This window comes from Euprymna scolopes, chromosome 40, assembly GCF_053919585.1.
Source record: "Euprymna scolopes isolate OS-2025 chromosome 40, ASM5391958v1, whole genome shotgun sequence".
NCBI lineage: Eukaryota > Metazoa > Mollusca > Cephalopoda > Sepiida > Sepiolidae > Euprymna > Euprymna scolopes.
In genome coordinates, this window is record NC_136521.1 from 51,656,462 (window position 1) to 51,678,039 (window position 21,578).

The window sequence follows — 21,578 nt, forward strand, 5'->3', positions numbered from 1 at the left end:
TTCTTTCAGAGAAGCGCTCGCTCGCTTCACGACTTAAAACTTTTTATATCATCTATAAATTGCAATATCTCACACTTAACCACGGAGTTTGCCTGTCTATTTAATTTTATTGACTTTCAAACGTTAATCATTCGACATTTCCCGCATCGGCACACGTTACATTCGGTTTTCGGTATAAACAAAAAGCGAAACTCGACTCTAATCACTGGCCGAAAGCCAGTGGTCTCTAGAGAGCTAACGTTTGGTCAATGTCGACTTCGTCATATCAGACGGTAGCTTTCATTTCGAGATGAGACGCTCCCCCTAATAAACAGGGAGCGGGTTTTTAAAAACAAACAAACCGATTTATTGACCTCATTAAAAACTGTCCCGCACAAAATGCTAACTGCTGAATACCTATCGCCGTCACGTCAATCAAAAACGCGTACCTGTTTTTTTTTTTTTTTTTTTTTTTTTTTTCACACTTTACTATTTTCCAACTGTGCGTCAATGCTTTGTTTTTTTTGTTTTTTCACGGGCACCTGTTTTTTTTTACCCCTCGCTAGTAAATGTATAAAACAATGCAATTTGCAATACTCTGATACATTTGGGGGGGGGGGAGGCATTACTTTTTGAATGTCCGTTCCTATAAAGAACTTGAAGCATAAAATTTTCTGTCAAAAGGATTGAACCATAAAACAAAACTATCAAACCAAACCGGAGTAAATATTTGAAATATAAAGCATAAAACTCATTTTTCCCCACAAAAATAACCAGATTCGGCATTAAATAACCTGAAAAGAGTTGATATGCCATAAAACAACCAAACAATATGAGAGTAAGGAAAGTTAAGTCGACGTTGCGTTTACTTTCGGTAGCTGAATAACTCTCGATTCTTTTATTTTATTCCTTAGTTCTTACATTCCATGAACAATGTTTCTTACAAAGAAGAAAGAACTGCTGTTTTCTTGTAGTTTGTATTATTCCGTCAGTTCTTGACACCGCTGACCTGGAGCTCCACTGCACCCAGGCTGCCCACTTCATACAGAGGTCCAGTCCACTAAATGATTGAGGTTTGGACTAAGGTAGCCTGGTGTTAGTGGCTGGTCAGGTATCTTTTCCAGCCATATGTCCAGTTGTTGGGGGGCACTCTCTTTATATTTCTTATTGCGGCTGGAATACAGTTGAATGTTCTTGTACCTCTTTTATTTTTTTCATTTTTCTTAAACTTTTTCTTCTAGGGGATGGGACATCCAACCAGATGTCTGACATTTACCCCTATTTTAGTGAGTCCAACCAAGAAATCTTTTCAGGATTCTAGCCGTCCCTTTCAGTGCAATCGTTTGTATTTCACTTGCACTTGGTTCACCGGGTATGCTTGCTATGTACTTTTTAAAGTTCTTTTTCATAAGCCCAGTTGCTCCTATGATGACTGGTATAATTGAAACGTCTTTTAATTTGTACCAATGTAGGTACTGTGGTGGATGATGACTTGATCCTCTGTGTAGTCCCAGGTGTGTTTTTTTTTATATAGCGCAACCTTCCTCGCCGCTAGTGGGTTCTTTCTACTATTATGTTTGGGACCCTTCCTTACAAGATTTTCCATATGTAAATGATAATATATCATTCTCTTTAACATTGCAGTGAACAGCCTCTCCCAGTAATTCATTTGGTCGACTGCATATATGTTGCAGGTGAATGTTCTCTGGGTTGCTTCTATTTTGCAGATTTTTGTTAATTTTGTGGAGACTAAAGCTGACAGCGGTATTCCAACCTTAGGAGGACAACGGATTTCCGTAGTGTGAGCATGCACTTCCTGTTCCTACTCCTGAAGGTTCTCTGTATCGACCCTGTTAGTTGTCTTGCGACTACTGTTGCGTGATCAATATGTTGAGTGAAGGTGGCAACTTTTGCTCATAATACCCTTAGATCCTTCACTACTTCCTTTGATGTTATTTCTTGTTGGCCACGTCAATATCCAGATGTTTCCTTTAGATGGTCTTTATTACCATATTGGAGTAGTTCAAATTTGTCTCTGCTTAGAGCCATATTGCTGTCATTGACCCTTCTAACATTTATCAGTAAGCTTTTGATCTTGAAGTATTTTTTTTTTTTTTTAGCTCCTTACATCAAGTGGTTTCAATCCTTGTCTGGAGCGATTTCCATAAAAAAAAACAAAAATAGATCGGACAACATGCACACAAACATGTATACAGGGCTCTATGGACAAATTTATTTTTAGTTGACCTTTGACAATTATTTTCGTTTAGTAGCCAAATAGAAAAGTTATTAGCCAAATCCACATGATTTTGGAATATGACATAACCTAATGTTATTTCACTCTAATGTTATGAATCAAAAAATTCCAGACAAAGTTTTGTTTTATTTTCTAATTCTCTAAGACGATACAGACAAAATTTATGGGGGGAAATTTCAGAAATTTCAAGAACAATTACATTCGGTATTATTGTCATCTAGCAAATATCACTCTGAATAATTTGGTCAACTAATAGAAAAGACATGATTCCATTTCCTTTTGATGAAAACCATTTTCTTTTTTTGTTCCAGACCTAGCAAGTTTGAAGATCTTATCAGTTTCAATATTAGTTATTAAACTTGAAACACTGGTGCTACGAGATCAGGCTGTGTGAAGATATTGGCTTCCGGAGACGAAATGCACCTAACATTGATGCATTTTGTTTTTCTACTTCCTTTTGCAAAACTTAATCGTGTTCTGCAAAAACAACAACCCACCTTTTCTCTTTTTTTTTCTTTCCATTTTCTATCTCCATCCCCCCCCCTTCTTGACTGGTTTCCTAACTTAAAATCTACCAAACATTAATACTGCAACCCTTTTCCATTTCCCATTGCAAAACTCATTCATGTTCTGCAGGGCAAGGAACAAAAACAGTAAAATCCACTATAAAACAACCAAACATTTTGGCCTTCGGGACAAGATCAAAGTGTAGTATCTGTCTTCAGATGCTGCACTTCAATTTCTTGTTCTGTCAGTGGAGGAGAAATCTTTCACGACTGAGACAATTTTTATTTTTGTTCCTTTTCTTCACATTAAAAAACGACCCTGGTGTCTAACTCTGTCCCGTGGGGAGGCATTGTAAATAGGAACAACCAAACCAAACGGTACAAATTAGTGATTGAAAATACAAAGAGTTTGAAGAATAAAAACTTCAACAAAATAACTGGATGCAACATGAATACTATTTCCAAAATAACTGGATTCGGCATTAAATAATCCGAAAGGGGTTGATATGCCGTAAAACAAAACAACCAAACTTGAAACAATATTGTAAAAAAAAACATTACATTCACTTTGATTCTTACTCGTCAAACTTTGGAAGGTGCTGTTTAGAAATATATAGTAAACTTAAAAGCAAATTCGGCACTATTTACCGCCTCCAGGTTCATCTTTGCACCATTTTAATTGACAAACCCGTTCTTCCATACTAATACTTTATCGCGTTGATAATCATTTCTAGAAAGTCTATCCTCCAAGTAAAAATTGAGGGTTTAAAATTTCTCGTGATATTTCTCCATCATTAATGAAACTTCTGGATCCTCTCGGATTACATCGATTAATAAGTGGATATTGTAAAACTATTAGATCGTTGATATTCATATTTGGATTCATCAGATTACTTTTCTCATTTTTTTTTTTTTTACAGTGATCACCACTTATCAAGGCCCGGAAGCCACTCAGGGATAAGGGTTATTGCAAGTACATTACGTTAGTGTGGAGATTTGATGAAGTGTTTACTTAGGGGGGGGGGGCGGTTCATTAGGAATTTGTTAACATTGGACTTGAAGACATCCAAGTTGTAGTCCAGAGGGAAGCAGGCAGACGGACCAGAGTTCCACAGGCGTGCAGTTCTAAGAAAGAAGCTTTGTTCATGGAATCCGCGTCTTGAGTGTCATTTTCACAACGTTTCGAATACTTTAAAGAAATGGCGTTAGAAGCAACATCACTAAAGCCAATGTTTTTGTTATATGTGTATGAAACATTCATACGCTTGCCGCATCGGCAGGAATGTTTTACTAGAGCATGTGGATTTCAAATGAGTGGATTTCAAATGAGTGGACTAACAAAATTTAAAAGCAAATTTGAAGTCTTCAACATTCCCAAAACAACTAAAAAAAGTATTGGAAATGTGAAACGTTCGTTGATTTTCATTCAATTCCGGGCAACATTGGGTCTCCTTGTTGAACTGACATGATATGAAGTTTACTCCCTGTATCAGGGTTCTGGATATGACCTAAAACTATATCCGATGGTGAGGCCCCACCTTGCGGGCCTTGGGGAGTGTGGAGCCACCTTTTAATTGACATTGCTCCCAGGCCCACTCTGACCCGGAGTGGTAGTACCTGTTAGGGTCCCAACTATGGGTTAAATAGAATCTGACTTAAAAAAAAATATATATACTCCATTAAAAATCGTTCCTCAAAATAACTAGATTCGGTATTAAATAACCTGAAAAAGGTTGATATGCCGTAAAACAAAAACAACCAACCCTGTATCAGATGTCTCTTTGACAAAGCGATTAGACAAATCCTCTCCAACCTCTATGAGGTTCTTGTTAATGAATGCACACATAAACTTCAAGTGTTTATTAATGAATTAGCAAAGAATGCAAAGGAGATAGGATGAGAAATAACCCTAGAGAAAACAGAATGTATGTCTACAGCTAAATCACAGTTTAACCTAAACATGACTATTCACAGTAAACCCATCAAACAGATTGCAATGAAAACAGTAATCTTTTATTCAATTAAGAATCTTACTACTCGTCTACTTGACAAGCGGAAATGTACAGCTTTTATAGCGTGGATTATCAAAGGAGAGATAATCCATATTTAAACATTCTCCCCCACCAAATTTTTCGCTGATAGAGAAGAAAGTCCCTTAAATGTTCAGGTTCCCTACAATTTATTTATTTAGGACATAAACTGACTTTCTCCTGTGATCACAAGTTAACATTGAAACCCAGAATCAGGCTGGGCTAGGTGGCTTTCCAAAAATGCAGCATCATTCTAAAATCAAAAAAGAGTGCCGATAACTGTTAAAGTAGGTTTGTCTTTCCAGTAGTTTTATATGGTCTTGATTGTCTCGCATGGACTAACTAGTCAATCAGATTGAGCTGTTTCAAAATCACGTAATGTGATATTCTCCGATTGAATAAAACAAAACATTCTCCCTCTATCAAACTACTTCCCTACCGCCTCTATTTGATAAAATAAAAAGTAAAACCCTTAAACTTTTTATCAAACGATCAACCCCTGGCTTGCCAAAGCTATGCTTTGAGGGTATGTTAGAAGGCAAGAGGCAGAGGAAAGCCAAGGAGAAGGTGGAGAGAAAATGCTTTTGATTGAACATCTCTCAATAGTTAGGCGTCCATCAACCAACTTGCCCGAATTGGAAGAAATAATGAAAAATAAGTCATGTGGGTTTGCAATTCACACCAAGTGGAAGATGCAACTCATGATATGTACTTGTGGACAAAATTTTAAATTATGTATTTTTGCAATTAACGTAATGGATTACCACCAATGGTGTGCTGTACTTGGTGAATTCAGATTCCCTATTAGCACGGTTAGAATGTCTCTTCTATTTTGCTAATGGTGATACTTTATGAACTTTATCTCTAAGAGAGGAGTCTGCTAGTCTTATTTTTCCCAATTCCAATACAGGATGGAACAATAAAATTGTCGCCCTAGAAAAGACGACATGATTCCATTTCCGTTTGATGAAAACCATTTTCTTATTTTGTTGCAGACCTATCTACTAGTTGGTAGTTGTGTACAAATCCAAAGAACAATAGGAGCCTTCTTTCATGTCTGAAAGTGACACAATGTTCAACGAGCGAGATCGGAGATGCGCTGCTGTACAACTCGTGCTCTTTACCAATCCAAGTTATGACTGGACCATTGCCAGCACCCTCAAGATGCATCGCTGGATTGCCACGAATAACGTGGCCAGGAAGATGAAAAGAGTTTCCAGCCACGGTTATGGTCTTTGGTGTGGTTTCAAGTGAGGGCCACATCATGCCACCTCACATCTTCAAATTTGGCTTGAAAGTCAACACCAAAGTGTACATGGATGTGCTGGAGAGTGTAGTGATACCCTGGTGCAATCAGGTGGCCACTGGAAGACCCTGGGTGTGGAAGCAGGACTTGATACTGGCCCACAAGTCCAAAGAGACCCAGGCTTGGTTCCAGAAGTGCTATGACTTTGTACCCATCTCTCACTGAACCCCCCCCCCCCCCACCTCCTTCCTCCCCAACCTGAACCTGTTGGACTACTTTGTTTGGTCATGTGTCAAGAACATCACCAACATGACCTCCCACAACACCAAAGCCATCCTGATCGCTGCCATCTGCCAAGTATTCGCCGAGCTCCCACCGCCGCTTATGGAAAAGGCATACTCCCAATTCTGGACCTGTATTGAGGCAGTGATTGAGGCTGAAGGTGGCTACATTAAAAGTTTTAAAATAAAATTGTAGTGTTTCCTTTAAGGCGACACTTTTGTCGTTCCACTCTGTACAATTACTGATACTGTTCAGAATTTCCGACTCCAACAAAATTTACAGATTCCGATTCTTATTCTTTTTAAATCTTTAAATATTTAGTTATATAAAGTTTTAGTTATATATTTAGTTATGTAGAGTTCTTTTGTTGAAGGGTGTTTGCATTACCATATGAAAAAACAAGTAAAATGTGTATATTTTCAGAAACATAAAAATACACTTGTGGAGGAGGGGTAGAACACCGGTTCCTGCCAGATCACCGAAGTTAAGCAATGATGAGCCTGGCTAATATCAGCTGGATGATCATTTGAGAATACTAGGTGCTGTAGGAAAGGAAAAGTTAGACGCCTCTTTCCCTCCGCTAGTCTGTGGGAGACCCCTGGGCAAGGTCGAGTAACCCCCCCCCCATCCCCGATCAGGGTAAGATGAGATCATGGAGAGCAGGAATAAGTCTGTTGGTGGTTTAGTATCTTGTTGTGCAGGATAGATCTCTTTGAATACAATGGTCAAGACTATTATGGGCATTGCTTGGACAGAAAGAAACTGCAACCTGTCTGTACAGCTGCTAAAAAAAAAGCTATGGCGATACATCAAACCTTTTTGAGAAAACGGCGTGAATAGAGTTGTGAATGATGAGTAACAATGAATTCATAAATGCCTTAAGAGATAGATGGAGTCATGTCCGTCAATGTAGGATACCACTTGAATGAATGTATGAAGTGAATGCACCTGTAAGTTTATGGAGAATTCAGGTAAGGACGATTATGCAGAATTCAGGTAAGGACGATTATGCAGAGTATTGTATTCTGGTTATCTACACAAATTTAGAGTTGTGGGGGAGGGGTTGAACTAGTTTTACTGGTAATTTAAAATCGATATTCATTTTGCCATTAGCATGAGTAATGTAAAAAAAAACAATTGTTTTTGGACATCGGAAACTTGGCACGTAAAGTTTTTTTTTTTTTTTTTTTTTTTTTTTTAATCCTGATTCCAAATTAATCATATTAATCAGAAAAATTTGTACATATTTTCTGATGCCAAAAACGATTCCTTTTAATGTTTTTTTTTTATTTGATTTTGTTTAAAACAAATCTTCCACTGCTGGTTGTAATAATAAAATAATCAATATCTATTTATTTTACTCCTTCATCTATTATAGAAATCTCGCCTGCCTATTAGTGTTTGCATATTTGCCTAAAACTTTCGACAGAGGCGATGGATTTTTACGAGATTGGTATCATTTTGAAGTTTGACCCTTCGGACGACGAATATCGAAAAATTGCCCGAAAACATTAATTCCTTCACCATCAACTGGAATGGGTTGCTGTTTTTGCCGATATTTTCAAGTCATTGCCTCTTTTCGATTGTCTAGCCTTAATTTAAACTTATGTTACTTCTGGTTTTGCAATGGTCACAATAGCAAATGCGTTAGGTTTTTTTTTTTTTCACTTTTCCTTCTTCGCTTACAGACCTCCATTTTCTTTTTCGCCTTTGCGTTGTGGGTTCTAGCCTGCCTGCCTACTACCACTTTATTTTATTTTTTTACTGATTTTTTTTTTTTTTTTTTTTTTGTTTTTTTTTGCTCAACATACACCTCCAAACACTTGGGCACCCAGGCTAGTCTATAAATATAAAAGCGAAAATGTGTATGCCTGTATGTTTGCTTTTTGTATGTCCGAGAAAGGTTTTTTTTCCAAGAACCGATTGGTCGACTCAAAGCATTTTATATCACGCCTAAATGATAATATCTACGAGTTAACAACCGGGGTCGCCTGTTTATTTAACTTGCCCGACTTTCAAAAGATAAATATTCAAGATGTTTCGATCGCCGCATATGCACTAAGCTTTTTCGTATAAAAAAAGAAGCGAACGGATTCGCGGTAAATAAAACACTGTCCCACACTCAAATTGACGTCATTAACTCGTCAAAAACGGGCACCTGCCAAGTCGTAAGGTTTTTTTTCATACTTTATTATTTTCCAACTGCGTGTCAAGTTTTTTTTTTTTTTTTTTTTTTTTTTTTTTTTTTTTAAACAACCAACAATTTTTGTTTTCATTTACCAAAAAACACACACACCTACAAACACCCGGGCAATGCTGGGTACCCCCCGTTAGTCTATTATATAAAAGGCAAAATGAGTGCATATGTTTGTATGTCCGAAAAGATTTTTGCATCGGGCTCTCGCGTCAGTTACATTCTTGGACAAGTTTCCTTATACTTCCTAAGTCGTAATTTCTCCGATTTGCAAACGGACATCGTTTGTATCTTTATTTTGATAGTTTTTGTCTTTCTTGTATAAACAAAGTGAAACTATTCGAAGCAAAGGCATCTGCTGGGACGTTTTGAAGTCAATTAGGTTTGATCAATATGGGAAAGCCCTTCATATCGGACAATTGCTATTCATTTGGACACTGCCAGAGTTCCCTCTTTTTGGTGGGGAGCTGGTTTTCCCCCACATTATAAACGACTTTGTGTCTAATTTGGTTTCATGGGGAAGCAAATAAATACCGCAACAGAAAGCGGAAAGCTTAACTGGCCGTCGGCCGGGTTTAAAAGCCACTTTCATTTCTGCAACGACTCCTATGATTCTTAATTTAATTATCAACTCCATGAATTAACTGTCTTCTTTGGTGTAATGGTTAGTGAGGATAACTAATTACCCTACGTTTTTCGAGTTCGATCCCACCTCTCCCTCTATCTATTTAAAAAAAAAAAATTTTTATTTCGTTTTTTGCCAGACAAAAGTTAATTACCAACTCTTTTTTTTTTTTTTTTTCTCCATTTCCTCCTTCGCAGTACGGGTTCCAGCCTGCTTGTCTACGACCACTTTTTTACACCTCAAAACACCCGCCAGGCACTCTCGCTAGTATGTAATATATTGATGTTGTCATTCTGTAGATGTTCAGTGTAAATAGACGCTCTGATATTATTGTAGCCTTTTTGTTAAGACTGCAAAAGTATTTATCTAAGCTAGCATGAGCGCCTAGCAAAGCCCGGTCGTAAAGTACGCTTAAATAATATTTTAATTCTTGCAGATTTTGTATATATTATTATAGAGTTAATGTTTTATCGATTTTTAGATGTTATAAAGTTGCGATTTCAAAAAAAAAAAAAAAAAAATACCGTATGACTTGGGTGCATTAGCTTGAATCAAAACCAAAATAAAACCTTATGAAAAAAATATAGGGGTTACCAAATTGGTTAAAGGGAAAATTATTCTTAACTCACATTTAGGTAAAAATGCACTTTCGTAAATAATTGAAAATGGCAAAAATATTTATCTAAGCTAGCATGAACGCCCGGCAAAGCCCGGTCATAAAGTATGCTTAAATATGATTCGTGCAGATTTCGTATATATTATTTTAATGTTCTATCGATTTAAAAAAAAAAAAAAAAAATCCATATGACTTGGGTGCATTAGCTTGAATTGAAACCGAAATAAACTTATGAAAAAAATATATTTATAACTTGAGTTCCTTCAGCCGTAACCGAAACCAAAACTTATGAATAACTCTTTGTAAAATTATTTATAAAAAATAGATGACTTAAGTGCCATCAGCTGTAACCGAAACCAAAACTTATGAAGAACTCTTGGTAAAATTATGACAAAAAATGGAAGTACATAACAATCAAACGACCCAGATGTAAGTGTGACACAGAAAATAACACTTACGCTATTGTGTTAATATAGATTAATATTTATTGATTTTAAACTACCAATAAAACTAAAATCTATCAATCGCCACACACCACCCCACATGTGTGATTTTACATTTGAGAAAATATCTATACATATAAGTAATCAGGGTGGACGGATAACAACTTTTATAGTTCAATTTTTCGAAATTTGTAAAAAAAAAAAAAAATCGCAAATAGTACAGAATTTGGGGGGGGGGATATTGGAGTCGTTCCATCATTAGTATAAATATAATTGTTTTTGATTTTTAATACTTACAGGCACTATATATGTATGTATGTATGTATGTATGCAAAATAAAAATTACAATTAAATTTACCAAAATGATCCAAGATGGTAAAACTAAAGTATATTATAAATATTAAAGAATTAATATTTATAAATTAATCTCAACCAGATGTAAAAGCTCGATAAAACTAAATAGCACATAGAGCTTATAATAAGAGCAAATAGTTAATAAAACAGGTTAAAAAACACTTTCCTTTTCAAATTAAATATGTTTTTAACTCTTTTTCAAAGTGTTTTTAACATGTTTTCTTAACTATTTGCTCTCATAAAAATATATTTTATATATATATATATATATATATATATATATATATATATTGTTCTTTATACCTACAGATGCTAGTGTTTCATGTGTACGCAATCATCAGGGTGATAATTTCTGCTGGTCATGAGATTCGAACATAGTCACAAAGCCACCTTTTGCTCCATTTACCAAGAATATAAATGTTCATCAAATTATAATTTGCACAACTTTGGCTTCATCAGTGCATAGTGAAATAAATATAATTTGATGCACAGTTATATTCTTATATGCCAACACAGGGGGCTGAAACAATTGTATGCAATGTTGTGACCAATAAAAGAAAAACTTTCCAAAAATTAGTAATACTTGTGTACCATCGCTATTAATTTTAAAGAAAAATATTTATAGCTCTAGTATTGCACTATTGAGCTATCTAAATGATAACTTTGTTATTTATTTGTATCTGATCACTGCTCTAAGTAGTTAAATTACATATAATTGTTTTTTTTTTTGTTTTTTTTTAATACTTACAGACACTAGTGTTTCATGCTTATATAATCATCGGTGACAATTCCTGCTGGTCGTGAGATTTAAACCTAGCCATGGAGCCACGTTTTGTTTCATTTGCTAAGCCTTTACCTCACCAAACAATTGCCACAAGAATAAAGGGAATTAAGAACCATTAAATGCTGAATTGGAGCAAATACAATTGACACACGAATGGAAGTCGTGAACGTTGCATAAATGCTGGTTCTTTAAGGGGCTTGATAATTATAATTAAATATTAATATGATTCTTTATACCTACAGACACTAGTTTCATGCTTATGCAATCAGCAGTGTAGGGGTGACAATTCTTGCCACTGGTCATGAGATTGGAACACCGCCACAAAGCTACATTTTTCTCCCATTTGCTAAGCCTCTACCTTAGGATATATATATATATATATATATATATATATATATATATATTGTACTAGCCTGGGTGCCCAGCGTTGCTCGGGTGTTTGGAAATGTGTGCTGAGCAAAAAAAAAAAAAAAAAAAAGTGGTAGTAGGCAGGTAGGTAGGTCTGAACCTGTACCGTGAAGGAGGAAAAAAATGTGAAATTTTTTTTCTATTGCGTCCATTACCAAACCGGTTGTGGCGAATGTTTAAATTAAAGCTAGTTAATTGAAAAGGGGGATGACTTTTGAAAATATCGGCAAAAAGCGAGCACCCTCCATGTAGAAAAGTGCCCAGTTGAGGGTGAAGGAATTGATGTTTTAAGCCAATTTTTCGATATTTGTTGTCCGAAGGGTCGAGCTTCAAAATGAGACTGATCTCATGAAAATCTGTCGCCCCTATCGAAAATTTTAGGCTGACATACAAACATACATGCATATATTTAAACAGACAGGTGACATTTATATTATAGACTAGCGAGGGGTACACGGCATTGCCCGGGTGTTTGGAGGTGTGGGGGGGGGGGTAAAAAATAAAGTATGAGGATTGAACCCAAAGTTGTAAATTAAAATGTGAAAAAAAAAGCCGTGCGACGTTAACCATTGCCCCACTGCGAGATGCTAACGGAAACACGTTTGAATGTATTTAATTACTTGGATTTAGCAGGTGCCCGTTTTAATGAGTTACCCACATGCGGCGAGCGACAAATATGTAATATTTATCTTCCCGAAATCGAGCAAATTAAATAGACAGGCGAGTTTCGTTGTTAACTGAGATATTACGATTTATGTGATATAGAAAGTTTTAAAAAGTTGTGAAGCGAGTGACCGCTTTTCTGAAAAAAGCCTTTTGTTGACTTACAGAAAAAGCGAACACACACACACATACATACATACATTTTCGCTTTTATATATATATATATATATATATATATATATATATATATATATATATACACACATATATACTAGCAAAAGCACCTGTCGTTGACTGGGTTTAAAAACAGCCTACAGAAAATGGACTCTGATTTATGAAAGTATGATAGGTTATGAAAAGGAAGGGTTGTAAAGAGATAGCCTCGAATTTGGGGGTATCAAAACCAAAGCAAAATATGATGAAAGTAAAAATAAAATAGATAAACCCCATAATTTATTATACCATATCTGTTCACACTGAAACCCTTATTACAATATTCTATGGATCTATATTAAAAAAACTTTGTTAAACTTTGTGACATATTTCCATTCTATGGAGGTCGGGTGGGAACGAACACCCCATAATTTTATTATACCATATTTCTTCAAACTGAAACATAATTATCAAAGTATACTTATGCAGATAGACATGAAAAGTCTTTATTAAAGTTTGTACCTATTTCCATTCTATGGAGGCCAGGTGCGAACGCAGACCCCACAATTTTATTATACCATCCCTATTTAAGTTAAAACATATTTATCAAAGTATTATGTACATCTATATCAAAAACACTTGTAAACGTTTTTTTTTTTTATTTCCATACTTTGTGGACCCGGCGTTTACGCAGACCCCACAATTTTAATGAATTCTCATTATGCCAGATCAAACATACCCATTCCTGTGTCTCGATACATCTATCATTGTATGTGATCAGTTTTCTATAATAGTCAACCATATAGGAGCCTATTCGTGACCAGACACACACACACACACACAGACGTTCAGCTTTATATTATAGATATATATATTAGTATGCTTACATATACATATTTTTTTCCTGATTTCCAATTAATTTTCCCAACGCTAATACATATTCTATGACCTTATTTGTTGTGAAATTAAAGTGACTGCTATTACTATTTCTGAGATAGAAAATGGTCAAATAATATTCCTCTGTCTTCAAATACTCAACACATATGTTATATTATGTATCTTGCTTGCGGTCCTCTACCTGTAGGTGTTTATTTCTCTTCAACTATGAGAAATGTTACACCTGGGTCGGACAGTGCGATTGAAAATTCAGCGCCTTCCATGGATGGGCATTCTGACCTGCAAAAAGTGCCTGGACATCCCCCGTCAGTGTTCCCTGGTAGGGACCCCTCAAGCAATTAGCAATTAATCAACCCTTTCTCAAAGAGAAAAGGCAAAGCCTGGAAGCATGGGTCTCCTAGAACTGCATAAGATTAACACTACACTGCAATCAACAGGGAATAGGTCATTAGAGGAACGGTCTAATCTCTGTTGATTTTGGTGCCGAGGTCAGCTATCACGGTAATAGACATGAGGGAAATTTCACAAGAAGCACTCGTCTAGTTGAAACCGCTATCAATAATTTCTCCACTCTTTATCTGTGCCTAAACCTAATCGTAGATTCCATGAACAAAGTTTCTTTAGAACTACACACCTGTGGAACTCTCTTCCTTTTGCCTGCTTTCCAGCTGATGATAATATGGTCGTCTTCAAGTCCAATGTAAACAAATTCTTGAGCCGTTCCCCTTAAGTAATCCAATTTACCAAGTTTCCACTAGTAACGATTATTACATTTTTCCATTAACAGATGTACACTTATTAACTAATGGGTCGTGTGTATCTTTTATTTGGGCAACTTTTACACGCTATTTTTGCGATATTTTTTACTCTCTGCGTGTTTGTTTGGCTTTTCAGTATAAAAGAGAAACTGAATCCGTAGCAAAATGAACCTCCCAGGCACTCGTGGCAGGGACGTGCTGAAAAGTAATCAGCTTTGATCAATGAGAGGGAAACCCCTTATAGCAGACAATTGCTATTCATTTGGGCACTCCCTTTTTTAGGAGAGCTGGTTTTCCTCAGCATCTTGGGGAAAACTGGCTTGCAGCCAAAGTTAAGTGCGAGATTTCATTCCCCTATAGTGTGATGTTTGACCTCATTAAATTTATGCACCTGTCACTTAACTTTTTAATCGTTAAATTAAAATGCTTTTTAGTTCCTGTCCCGTCGTGGTCGAGCAGTAAGATGTCAGGTTTTTCACACTTTTCCACCTTCGCGTCAAGGGTTCGAGCCTACCTGCCTACTAAAGCCTTTTTTTTTTTTTTTTCCTCAACACACACCTACAAACCCCCGGGCAATGCCGGGCACCCCTACTAGTCTATAATATAAAAGCGAAAATGTGTGTTAGTGTGTGCACATTTTTTTTGTATGTCCAGCAAAGGCTTTTTTTTTTGGGGGGGGGCGTTCAGGGGAGGGGGTCACTAATTTTTACAACTTTTTATATACTCCTTAGATTATAATATCTCCGATTTACGAAAGAAGGTTGCGTCTATCTGTCTATCTTTTATTTGAGCGACTTTTACATGCTATTTCTTCCTCTCTGCGTGTTTCTTTGGCTTTTTCGTATAAAAGTGAAACTAATTTGAAAAAAAAATCGATTCGCTGGCCTTCGTGGCCACAGGTGTTGAAGGCAATCGGCTTTGATCACTGTGGGAAATACCCTTCATATCAGACAATTGCTATTTATTAAGACACTGCCAGAGCTCCCCCCTCTTGGGGAGAGCTAATTTTCCCTACGATGGCAGAAAGCTGAAAGCTTAACTGGCTTACAGCCAAGCTTTAGTGCATGATTTCATTTCTCCTGCGTCAACTTTTTCACTTTGTCAACTTTTTAATCATTAAATTAGAATGTTTTTCACTTCCTGTCTCGTGGCCGACTGGTAAGATGCCAGTTTTATTTTCCACTTTTTTTCCCACCTTTGCGTCAATGCTTCAGGTTCAAACCTACCTGCCTACTACAACTTTTTTTTTAACACACACCTACAAACACCTGGGCAATGCCGGACACCCACGTTAGTCTATAATATACAGTTGTGGGCAATAAGTATCCGATACTAAGCAAAAAGTTCATTAATTTTTTATTACACGAAAACAAAAGCGATAACAAAATTTTTTATGATAAATACAAATCTCGTATCAAAAATCACATAATTACACATTCACAAGATAATTATATAAATGTTATATCTAGAGTTCAAAGAGTATCCAACACACACAAAAAAAATAGTATTAGTTTTTAGTAATATGGCCTTTATTCGCCATAACAGCTTCCAAACGTTTGAGATACTTCCTTACAAGATTGTTACAAATGTTAACTCTCCTTGGCAAATTTGTTTAAGTTCTGTCAGATTCCTCGGATCTCTCTTGTGTACAATCAACTACAACTTTTGGCACAGATTTTCGATTAAGTTGATCAGGTGATTGACTTGGCCTCTATTTCCTTCTCCTGAAATCTTGTAGTAGTAGCCTTAGTTGTGTGCTTGGGATCGTCGTCCTGCTCTATATTTTCTCTTTTGGTATCTATTCTTCAAAGCATTCTCTAATTAATGGTATACTAGCATTTCAGCCCGGCGTTGCCTGGGTGTTTGGAGGTGTATGTTAAGCAAAAAAAAAAAAAGCGGTCAATTTTTTAAACTTTGACCCCTAATATTTATTGTTTTGGGCTCAAATAAAGTTAAGTTAGATGCATGTCCAAGGAACCTATATCAAAAATTTCAAGTGTTTTTAGACCCAAAATTGGCGGAGGAGTTTGGTAGAGTTCACAAAGGTCAAATCGTTGAACTTTGATCCCTTAACAGCCAAATTTCTGACTGAAAACAGATTACAAAGATTTTACCAAATCTCAGTACCCTGTATATTAAATTTTGAGTCTGTAGACTTAAAATTTAGTTATTGCATAGGGAAGTGTACACAGACACGTTCACTTTTATATATATATATTTATATATATATATATATATATATATATACTAGCATTTCAGCCCGCCGTTGCCCGGGTATTTGGAGGTGTATGTTGAGCAAAAAAAAAAAAGCGGTCAATTTTTTAAAACTTTGACCCCTATTATGACCCCTTAAAATTTGTTTTGGACTCAAATCAAGTTATTAAGTTAGATCCATGTCCAAGGAACCTATATCTAAAATTTCAAGTGTTTAGACCCAAAATTGTCAGGAGTTTGTAGAGTTCTCAGAGGTCAAATCGTTGAACTTTGACCCCTTAATTGCCAAATTTCTGGCCGAAATCCAGTCACATCAATTTTCCCAAATCTCAGTACTCTGTATATCAAATTTCGAGTCTGTAGACTTAAAATTGACATAGTTATTGCATATGGAAATGTACACACACACACACACACTTTTATAGATATATAGATATAGATTGGCAAAAATCTGTATGATTTCTGCAGTCTTGACTAAATAAAAATATCATATTCCAAAAGTTACGTAAAATGATCAAATACTTTCATTTACCTGATTTTTGGAAGATTTTTAAAGAGACTTTACAAGCCACCTCTATCTACTAATAATTGAAAATAAATTAAGTTATAAAATTGAATATAAATTAAATTTGATATAAATTTGATTGAACTTAAATTAAAATAAAATAAATTGAATAAATCAACTTTAAATAATATTCCTAAATAGAATAAAACAATTCTATTACAAAAAACAATAACTCGCCGCAAATTATTAAAATAGATTTTTTTTAATGTCATATGCAAATGATGTTATTCCTTGAATGTAGATTTCTTTTGAATAAATAGAAATTATACTGGAATGTGTGTACTTTTGTGCAATGTGTACCATTTGTACATGTTAATTAAATTGTAAACAGACAAAAATAGGGCTTTATTATAATATACAAGATTCAAGCGAACAAGGATGCCTGGACGGTCAACAGTTTTATAGTTAAGATTCAGCAATTGGTTCCTGATTTTTTTTTTTTTTTTTTTTTTTTTTTTAAATAGCGAATATTTACAAAAAAAAAAAAAAAAAGACAATGAAAAATAAATATATCAAATTATTTAATTCCATCAAATCTTGACCTGTCATTCTGGATAAAAAAAACACTAGACTTTTAGAAATTTTAAGAATCTGAATCAGTAATTTTTTCAGAATCAGGAATTTAGAACTGAAGCAGTGAGTGTATTGAAATCGGGAATTTAGTAGAAAATTGGTAAATGTCTCAGAATTGGAAATTTAGAACAAAATTAGGAATTATATTGAAATTGAGGTGTGGGAGGGGGGGGTAATTGGAATCGTACCATTACTATAAATTAACCTTTTTTAAATGTATTTTCTAAATGTCTTTGACTGTATTCAAAATGATTTAAAAACATTTTTCTTTTTATATTTTATCAGAAAAAAAAAAAATAAACGAAGAGGAAGGGGTGACTCATGGCTCAGCAGGCTCCTAAACAGCCTTTGTTCCCAATGTCTGCTAGCTGGATGAAGCCTGGTACTGGAACGAGCGGAACCCCAAACAGTGGTTCACAACAACACGGTACAACCGACTATGGGAAAGCACGTCACTCATTAACATCGACGCCGCTGGAAAGACCTACTAACCTTTACCCGTTAACAAACTACACGTTTGGAACCAAGGAACCCCTCTATGAAAAAGACAGTTCTGTCTCCGCCCGCTTCCAGAGGATGCGAGAAGAATTTCAAAAGATCGGCATGCGGCGGTCCGTCGAAGGTGTTTTAATTGTGCATGAGCACGGCCTCCCGCATATTCTCCTTCTGCAGTTGGGGACAACATTTTTCAAACTTCCAGGCGGAGAGCTTAATCAAAATGAGGACCAAGTGGATGGTCTCAAGCGTTTGCTAACTAAGACCCTTGGCTGTCCAGATGGGGCACCCATCATGAGTTGGGTCATAGAGGATATTATTGGAAATTGGTGGCGACCGAATTTCGAACCTCCTCAGTATCCTTATGTCCCCGCCCATATCACAAAACCAAAGGAACATAAAGGTCTCTTTTTAGTCCAACTTCCAGAGAAAGCGTTATTTGCCGTACCCAGGAATTACAAACTTGTAGCTGCTCCGCTATTTGAGTTGTATGATAACGCTGCTGGGTATGGTCCCATCATTTCGAGTCTACCGCAGGCGCTCAGCAGGTTTAATTTCATTTACAACTAAGAACTCATCCTCTGTCATCAGATCTCATTTTTTTTTTTTGTGTTTTTGTTTTTTTCGTCTTCAAATTGGTTTTCTACTCAAGGTGAAGGAATAACAGCCAGAGATATCACCTCACATCTGGCGCCTCCATTCCATAAAGCATTTCAACCACATTTCTTAATACCTACATTTCATTTGCTTTCCAAATTATTATTTTTTTTTTTTTTTAATTAAAAAAAAAAAACAAATGAAAAGCATATTTTTGTTTTAACGTTAATTTTTTTTTAAATTTGATGTTTGTTATTTAAAAAAAATTTTTAGTTAAAAATGTTGGATGTGCGTGCATTATAATTGGATATTAAGAAAAAAACAAAAAAACTGCATTCTAAGTAAAAAAAGTAAAAACACTATTACATAATGTGATGTTGGAAATAGTAAAAATTCCCCAAAAAATAAAGTAAATACATTTCTGAATTTTTGAGATGAGAATTGGTTATTTGTATTATTTGAATACTTGGAACTACTGTTCTCATATTGAATGTCATTTTCACAACGTTTCAGTTGATGTAACCTCTCTGCCTTTCTTCAGGTATATCTTGTCAGACTTGGGAATGTTTTGGTAAAACTCCAGAATCTAAATGGGTCCTGGATATGACCTAAAACTATATCTGATGGTGAGGCCCCACCTTGCGGGCTTTGGGGAGTGTGGAGCCACTCTTTAATTGCCATTGCTCCCAGGTCCACTCTGACCCAGACTGGTAGTACCTGTTAGGGTCGCAACTATGGGTTAAATAGAATCTGACGTAAAAAAAAATATACTCCATTAAAAATCGTTCCTCAAAATAACTAGATTCAGCATTAAATAACCTGAAAAAGGTTGATATGCCGTAAAACAACCAACCAACCAGAATGGAATTTCGTACGGAACCCTTTATTAACTTCATGGCAGTAGCATGTTCTTGTTCCATCAGCCATGACTGGATAGAGGTCCTAAGTAATCCGCAATTGCATTTTTCAGTCGCCGACACTGAGGATGGAACTTTCAACCTTCTGGAGAATATCACTTTACAATTGACTTTTTTTTTTCCAAGTACTCTAACAACTGTGAACCCGTGGAATACTTGAAAAAAATAAATCATAAAGTGATATTCTCCTGATGGTTCAGTGTTGGCAACCAAAAAATTCAATTTTGAATTTATTAGGAGCTCTATCTCGTCATGGCTGACAGAACAAGAGCATGCTACTCTTGTGAAGTGAATAAAGGGTTCCATTCAAAATTTAGTGCAGATTCCCTAATTTTTTTTTATTCTATATTATCAATCCGCCATTTTCTAATTTGAAAAAGTGTAAGTTAACTGAAAACAAGGGAGGTAAATCAGTTTTCCATACAAAATTGGTCGCAATAGAAGAAACTGCATTATTTGAATTTTTCTTGCAATTACTTTTCTATTTGATCATTATTCGTAATTTTTTTATTCGATTTTAACATATGTAAATTTTTTTTTTTATACTTAAGGTTTTTTGTTTTTTTTTAAATCTAATTATAATGTACAAGCATCAAATGTTTTTTTTTGCCAGGGATCAGAAATTAAAAAAAACAATTTTAACTGGTCACATGAAAGCAATATAGGTTGAAAAAATGTTTAAATTAATGTTTTAAGGTTTAACAAATGTTAGTTTTCGCTTCTAACATTTTTTGTTAAACCTGTATAAATAAAAAAAATATTAATACATTTTCCTTTTTCTCCTTTTCCTTTTTCTCCTTTTTTTTCTTTTTGTGTTTTTTCCCTTTTTTGTGTTTTTTTCCCTTTTTTGTGTTTTTTCCCTTTTTTGTTTTTTTTTTTCCCTTTTTTGTTTTTTTTTTCCCTTGTTTTTTTTTTCCCTTTTTTGTTTTTCCCTTTTTTGTTTTTCTTTTCCCTTTTTTTTTTTTTTTTTTCCCTTTTTTGTTTTTTTTTTCCCCTTTGTTTTTTTTTTCCCTTTTTTGTTTTTTTTTTCCCTTTTTTTTTTTTTTTTTTTCCCTTTTGTGTTTTTTTTTTCCTTTTTGTGGTTTTTTTTTTCCCTTTTGTGTTTTTTTTTTTCCCTTTTGTGTTTTTTTTTTTCCTTTTTTGTGTTTTTTTTTTTCCTTTTTTGTGTTTTTTTTCCCTCTTCTGTGTTATTTTATTTTTTTAATCCTATATTATTTAAAAAGTAGTAAATTGGCCTTTGGTTTACTTTCAGCATCTTCATAACTCTTGCTTCTTTTATCTTTTAGTCCTCACATTCCATGACCGATGTTTGTTTCCAACAATATATTTTTCTTTTTTCAGCACTGTGTGAGTTAACTGGCTTCCTCCAAAAGAGGAAGTTCCATCGGAGTATAAATTCACAAACAGTCTCTCATTCAATTTGATTGTTAAATGCTTGATTGTGACAGACTACTAGATATGGAAAAATGGAAACTGCACGAACCCTGTGTGGATTTAATTGGCTTCCTCCAAAGGAGGAAGTTCCATGGGAGTATGAAAGGGGAGATGGCGATGTTAGGTTTTTGCAACTCTTGCAGGGAGATGTCGACGTCCTCCTACATACAGTGCTTGGAATTCCCAAAGTTACTTAACTTCGTGTGTGTCAATGTGATTGTGCCGTATATTAGTATTGCTTTTTTTTTTTTTTTTTTTTTTTTTTAATAAAGGAGTCAAGGCCCAGGGGCCACTCGAGTATAAGGGTTAATGGGTATACATTAGAGCGTAGTAATCATAAATAGTGGGAATTTTGTAAATTGGATTACTTAAGGGGATGGCTCGTTAAGAACTTGTTTACATTGGACTTGAAGACAATCAAATTGTAGTCAGCTGGAAAGCAGGCAATCGGAAGAGAGTTCTACAGGCGTGCAGTTGTAAGAAAGAAACTTTGTTCATGGAATCTACATTTAGGTTTACGCACATATAGTGTGGGAAATTATTGATAGTGGTTTCAGCTAGACAAGTGTTTTTCATGAAAGTTTGGCA

At 35.3% G+C, this 21,578-nt stretch overlaps 1 long non-coding RNA gene and 1 pseudogene across 4 annotated transcripts in view; one reads left to right on the forward strand and one right to left on the reverse strand.

The window, feature by feature from the left end:
• LOC145265567 (cleavage and polyadenylation specificity factor subunit 5 pseudogene) overlaps nt 1-18,850 on the forward strand; it is a 33,820-nt pseudogene extending 14,970 nt beyond the window's left edge. For all 3 annotated transcript variants that reach the window (XR_013864670.1, XR_013864671.1, XR_013864672.1), the window contains exon 2: nt 17,833-18,850. The product of XR_013864670.1 is annotated as a cleavage and polyadenylation specificity factor subunit 5 pseudogene, transcript variant X1 (transcript). The remainder of the gene's footprint in view (nt 1-17,832) is intronic.
• Nucleotides 1-21,578, reverse strand: part of LOC145265568 (uncharacterized) — a 104,517-nt gene that overhangs the window by 14,557 nt on the left and 68,382 nt on the right. The window lies entirely within an intron of this gene.